We start from the raw sequence: 6,000 nt of genomic DNA, 5'->3' as shown, positions 1-6,000 counted from the left end.
AAGCATTGCCCCCGGTTTCAAAGACAAGGCTTAAGCCTATAGTCCCAGACTAAAATGAATGTTTGAGCTGTTTTAACTGAAAGCAACTTGCACTGACAGATCTTAAAATATGTCTGTGCCATTGTTTTCTCAAGATGCACACCAGTAATGTTTTTTTTTAAACATTTCAAAGTGCGTAGATGGATACAATTGATTACATGGATATAACAAAATGGAGAAAAAATGTCAACAGTTACAGAAATAAACATTTTGTATTCAAGGCAATGCATCATTGCACTATAATAATAATTAGACAGATAAAAAAATGATTTTAAGATAGATGGGAGAGAATGAGATAGATAGATTAAACATTAGAACCTTTCACTTTATTTAGTTAAAAAAACATTTAATTGTGGAACTATTAAATAAAATATTTTGTTGTTGTTGTAATGGCGAGACACTGGCAGAGTGCAAGACTTGTGGGTGTGGCACTGCAGCGTGCCCATGGACGCCGGTCATAGAGGGAGGTAGGGGGCTGTTGCAGCATGCCTTTCTCTCTTCCACTTTCTCTCAGTGTCCCGCCCCCTTTGCCACTGCCATCTATTGGCTTTCCCAGAATGCCCTCTGTCTGAGAGCACTGGCCTGAAATAAAACTATGAGGGCCTGCGCGGAGAGAATGGGAGCTTTGTCTCAGCTGCCATTTACACTGTCTGGGGGCATAGAGACAGAACTCAAAGAGAGTGTCTGATTGCAAATTAGCACAGCCCAGGGCTCAATGCTCCATGCACTCATACACACTCACGCACTGGCGGTGTGAGGCGTGGAGAAAGTTCTGCATTAAACACCGTTGAAGATCATTACGCTCTTTCGTTCTATTGAATAGTGCCCCATTTCAGTCAGGGGCACAAAAAATAATTAGCAGCAGGCTTCTCTTGAGCTGACTTGCGTATGACCAAAGCATTTGGGCTTGCTTAGTATGCAAGTGATGCCGGGTCTGAATTTGTGATTAGCTGAAAAAGACAAAAGGTGCAGCCGGTGCACTGCAGGAGCGACGTCTCTACATCAGCGGGCTCCGCCAGTGGGCCTCTCACTACTTTTCGGTGTGATTGACATGTGTCAGAGAGGATCGCATGCAATTTGTTACATGACGACTCTATTTGGCGTGAGAATTCACCGTCTTTATCTTACAAATGCAAATGTAATCATTTTGAATGGTTTGACCTATATGCGCCCTGGCCAACTGTTTTCAAGGTAATCGGCTGCCTGAGGAAGCAATTTAACCGGCACAAGGCCGTAAAGGTTGTGTGTATTAAATGTCATATAATCAAATCTTCCCTTGACTTTCTGGTTTATAAATGTGGAGCACTTGCTGGCATTAATGTCTACCCTTTTTTCTTGCATGTATTTATTAATTTAATTTGAGAGGCATGTAATGCTGGAGACTACGGTGGTTCAATAATAAGTTTCATGTAAACATGTGATGCCATGTGAACTCAACAACCCTTTCATAATAATCTGCTTGCCACCATCTCCTGTTAATTCCCACGAGGCCACTTTGTGTAGGACATAAACACACACGCGCGTTCACACATAGGACATAATTCGGCCTTTTAATCTGATTAGCTGTGTCTGTATGGATGAACCTGTGGGTTCATTGAGTGTGTTCCTCTTCTTCTACTTTAACCACTGGCAGAGTGGTGAAGCAATGACACCAGTATTCATAGGGAAAGTAATCTGATTTAGAGGGGAAAAATGCAAGCTAAATTGTTCTTAAAATACATTTTCGCCGTCATATCTGTCAACCACCATCCTGTATGAACAAATATTTTCCTCAAGTGTTAAAAAGATGTTAGTTAGGCCTATTTATTATGTCAGTTATATCCTTTCTTTTTTAAATTACATTTCTTTCAAAAAGTAATAATAACTAAATAAGGGTGATCAAAGCTTTTATGTGATTTATTTTCGTCTTTGTATTAAAATTTAAAACAGTATCTAAAAATGTCAGCCCAAAAAAGTAAACTAATTATTTATTCTGTCTTCTACCCATTTTATTGGAAAAATATTGCCTTGTTTGAAAAAAACTTTTTATCTGTATCTGACAGATAAAACAGTTCTCTGTCTGTTTTAAGTGGCTTTGTCAAATATTTTCTTACGAGCAAGTATTGTGTTTAAAAATACATTTATGAAATTGTTGTTGCTGACTATGGGCCACAAATACAGCAGACTTGACTCAAAGGAGCCCTGAAGCAGGAAAAAAATCTAACTAATGGTCTTTGAGAGTCAATAAAAAAGGGTAAATTAGAATATTAAATGCCATCTAAAGAGTTATTTCCTCAACAGTTTATAGCGTTGGAAGTTAAAGTTGTTTTATGTACATTGTACATTTAACATGTTTTACACATTCTGTAAGTATACTAAACATCCAGACACAAATTCTTAACATTAATGATGCAATTTAGCCTAAAATTATATTTAAAAATAATAAAAGAATGAATGCATGACTCACTTGTTAAATGATGAAAATGAAAATGCCCTTTAAGAATGCCTTTGATAGTGCAGACACACACACACACACACACACACACACACACACACACACACATACACACACACACATAAAGGTTTAACACCAAATCACCTGATACCCGAAGCCCTTCTGACTTAACCCATTTAATCCCCCTGCCCCCATTTGTCATCAAAAAATAACTTTTATAAAAATTATGTGACCAAAAATTACTTTTACAGAATTGTCAAAGTTCTATAAATTAAAGTGCTTTAATATGGCTGATGTAAATAGTCACATGACCAGAGCTCTTAAATGCCAGTTTGCCCTTCTGAAAGATGTCTGTGTCAAAGCTCCGTATAGTTACCAAAATTCATACATATGATATTTAAAGGGTCTATTTTTCTTATATAAATCATCACAATAAACATGTAAATATGTCAGTGGTCACATTTTTAAGTAGTAACTGATTGATTCATTCACATTTTAAGATGACAGACTTCGTCTTTTTATTAAAGCATTGTCACATTTAAATGAAACAAAGTAAAATAAATAAAAAATCCATATTTATATTACCAAAGTTGCCTGATAGTAAAACAAACATGATCATTTATGTTACTTTATTTTTTGTAACTTTCTTTTGGGTCTTTTTGAACAACTGTTTTACAGAAACAATGAGCAGAAAAAAAACATACTTTTACCAACAGTTTAACCCCCCCTTTTTATATAGAAAATGCATGTAACGTTAGTTTATTTTATTGTACTATTATTTAGCTAGGCCTAGGACAATTGTTGGGTTTAAACAGGTTAAACGATGGATTACAAGACCCGGGACACCTACAAACATTTATGAAAAAACTTTATAGAATGTTTAAACGCCTTTAAATATTTTATATGTAGGCATTTGTACTAAAATGTACGTACACTATTTTATTATTACAACATAAGTCGGCAAGGTAACATGTAGGCTAGTTATTTATTTTATGGCTCAGCAAATGACCAGATATATTTCCTAACACCTTCTTTATTCAAAAATGTTAGTCTCAAACATCATGGATGTTCCTGAACCACACTTTTATTTACTGTAACGTACTTTTATTTGCCTACGATAAATAAAAGCTCCTCAAGTCCAAACTTTTACCTCAGATTTGTCGTCGGTTTGAAAACGGACTGCATATTCGTCGAGCTGAGGTAAATCTGCCGAACGGGTCGACCTCGACGAGCCCGTTAATTAAAAAAATAAATAAAAGCCCACGGCCACCATCATTATATATCCAATGTGAATAAGAGTAAACTATGTTATTTGTGCTGATATTAGATAGGTCAGCGGCTGCTGTCTGGCTCTTGTGTAACGGTCGCTGCGCGCGCTCGTGTGTGTGTGTGTGTGTGTGTGTGTGTGCGAGTGAGTGAATCACAGTTAGTTCACCTTAGTTGAACTTGTGTGATCTAGTTCACGGTAGTGTGAGGCTGTAGGTCCGGTCCTATGGCTGTTGGGAGAGTGAACAGATCTTCTTGATCATGTAAAAAAAATCAAACTACCCTTAAAAGACGCAGTGTGTCGTCATGTTTTTGTCTGGATGGGAAGGTTGTGATAGTTTGCTCACGGACGGGTTGTATTAACGTTCGTGTGTTAACCTAGCAAAAGTGTCCGCGCGACAGGAAATTACAGCCTGAACTTGAATAATAACGGTCGTCGTGGTTTATTCACCGACCCCCGTCAAGTTTCTTTTGTTTGTTTGTTTTGCCGTTTCTAACAACATCTAAAGGAGTACGAATGACCTAGATGAAGCTAAGAAGCGGATGAAACGCGGACGTAAATAATGTAAGTTTGTCGTTATCATATTGTAGTTGGTCCCGTCGGTTGAATTTTTTTCTTTCTATTTTTGCTTGTATTTTGCTGTTACGTTTGAAATGATATGCGCCAATGATACGAAGCCGGCATATGGGGCATTATTTAACTGTAGCCTAGTTTTCACAGCTTGTGTTTCTGGCATCAAATGTAAAATATCTGTCGAGCACGCACTCGAATCGAGGAATAGTTCATTTTATTAGTGCACGTCGAAAAGAATAATTGAGTAATACACACTTAGACATAGAAAAAGAGGTCAGTTTCTCATGGCCAGACGTTTTTGTTCACGCTTTTCAAATAATCGATCGTTCTGCTCTCATTTGGGTTTGTATAGATTCTTCTCTTTTACTGAAGGCACCATGAGACGGATCTAACGTTAGATCTTCTCGTTTAAAAGAGAAATGAATCTAGTAACGTTATGTGTACCTCATAAATGGGATGTCTTACTAAAAGATTTCTGCCAAACGAATGCCTTTTTCATGGCTATTTCATCCCATCTATTTCAGACTGAGGTTGTCTACAATGTGTCATACAACTTAGTGAAATTAATTATTTAATCTCAACTAATGTAATTATTATTAAAATAGAATATTTTATGTCCCCTTTGTATTGAAAATTCATGCTAATATCTTATTTTACATCCTTGTGTCATGCATAAACAAAGTCCTCAGCCCCTTTTGATTGATCATAATGCAGTTATTTAAATACCTTCCACTTATTTGACATGGTTTTATTCCCCTAAATGCATATTGCTATTGTTGTAGACCTTTTTTTTCTTTTCTTTTTTTTTTTACAGTCAGTGAGAATATAGCTTATTCTGAAATGTTAGACTGTGTGTGTGTGTATGTCTGTGTTGCAGTGGTGCTTGAAATGGTGAAAATCTTTCTCGGACTCAACCCAGAGATGGAATGTACGTCCACCTTTTATCTGGTAAGATTTTATCTTTAAACATACAGTTTTACATTTTTTTCAGGGTGAGCAACTCGGTATAAATAATTGAATATGATAATAATCTGCTGTTATATGCTAAAAGTGAAATTACAGTTTTCTGTACTTCTGTTGTACTCGTACATCAGACAGATTTTAGAATAATGAAGCCTTCTGAATAACCGAGGCGCATATATTGCTTTACTGTGTGTATGTGTTTTGTAATGTATTATTCATATATTTGAAAGTACATGGATTTGTGCATCTCACTTTGTGTCTGAGGTAGGCTATTACTTTTAGTTGTTGACTAGTCGAACACCTCTGTGTGTTGCACACACATGCTATAACATATAAACCACCATCCTTTGGGATTTGTTATGCTGACTGTGCTTTTTCCACGTCAGGTTATGACGGCCTGCTTATTCTCCAATTTCCTTTAGTTAATCATTTTTTGAATTTGTAATAGTTTCAAATTCGTTGTCAGTCTGTTTGAAGGTGCATTAGAGAAATTCAGCTGTAGTTGTCCTTATCATTGCTTGGTTGCTTTTTATGGAAACAGAAATACCCCCTAATACTAACAGAAAATAATATTTTTTTTTAAGTCGGGATGTTTTAGTATTTTTTGAGGTTTTACATGAAACCTCAGTCAGATGTTTTACATATGTTTGCCTCTTAATGTGATCAACACTCACTGTAAACAGTGCCATGCATTATTTTGAAGGGCTTGTTTATTTTTATTTTT

The 6,000-nt window shown here is 36.2% G+C and overlaps 1 long non-coding RNA gene across 4 annotated transcripts in view; it reads left to right on the top strand.

Annotated features, from left to right (window-relative positions):
• The first annotated feature begins 284 nt into the window (after window positions 1-284).
• Window positions 285-6,000, top strand: part of LOC309497595 — a 31,700-nt gene continuing 25,984 nt past the window's right edge. Inside the window, exons 1-2 of one of the 4 annotated variants that reach the window (XR_014205613.1) lie at window positions 285-4,304; window positions 5,191-5,261. This is a non-coding gene — a long non-coding RNA (uncharacterized lncRNA). The remainder of the gene's footprint in view (window positions 4,305-5,190; window positions 5,262-6,000) is intronic. The other 3 variants (XR_014205614.1, XR_014205615.1, XR_014205616.1) reach the window with 3 other exon arrangements.

The sequence above is a fragment of the Leuciscus leuciscus genome (genome assembly GCF_965113295.1).
Source record: "Leuciscus leuciscus genome assembly, chromosome: 4".
NCBI classification, from domain to species: domain Eukaryota; kingdom Metazoa; phylum Chordata; class Actinopteri; order Cypriniformes; family Leuciscidae; genus Leuciscus; species Leuciscus leuciscus.
Note: the sequence above shows the minus strand (reverse complement) of the source record. Positions and strands in the feature narration are given on the sequence as shown.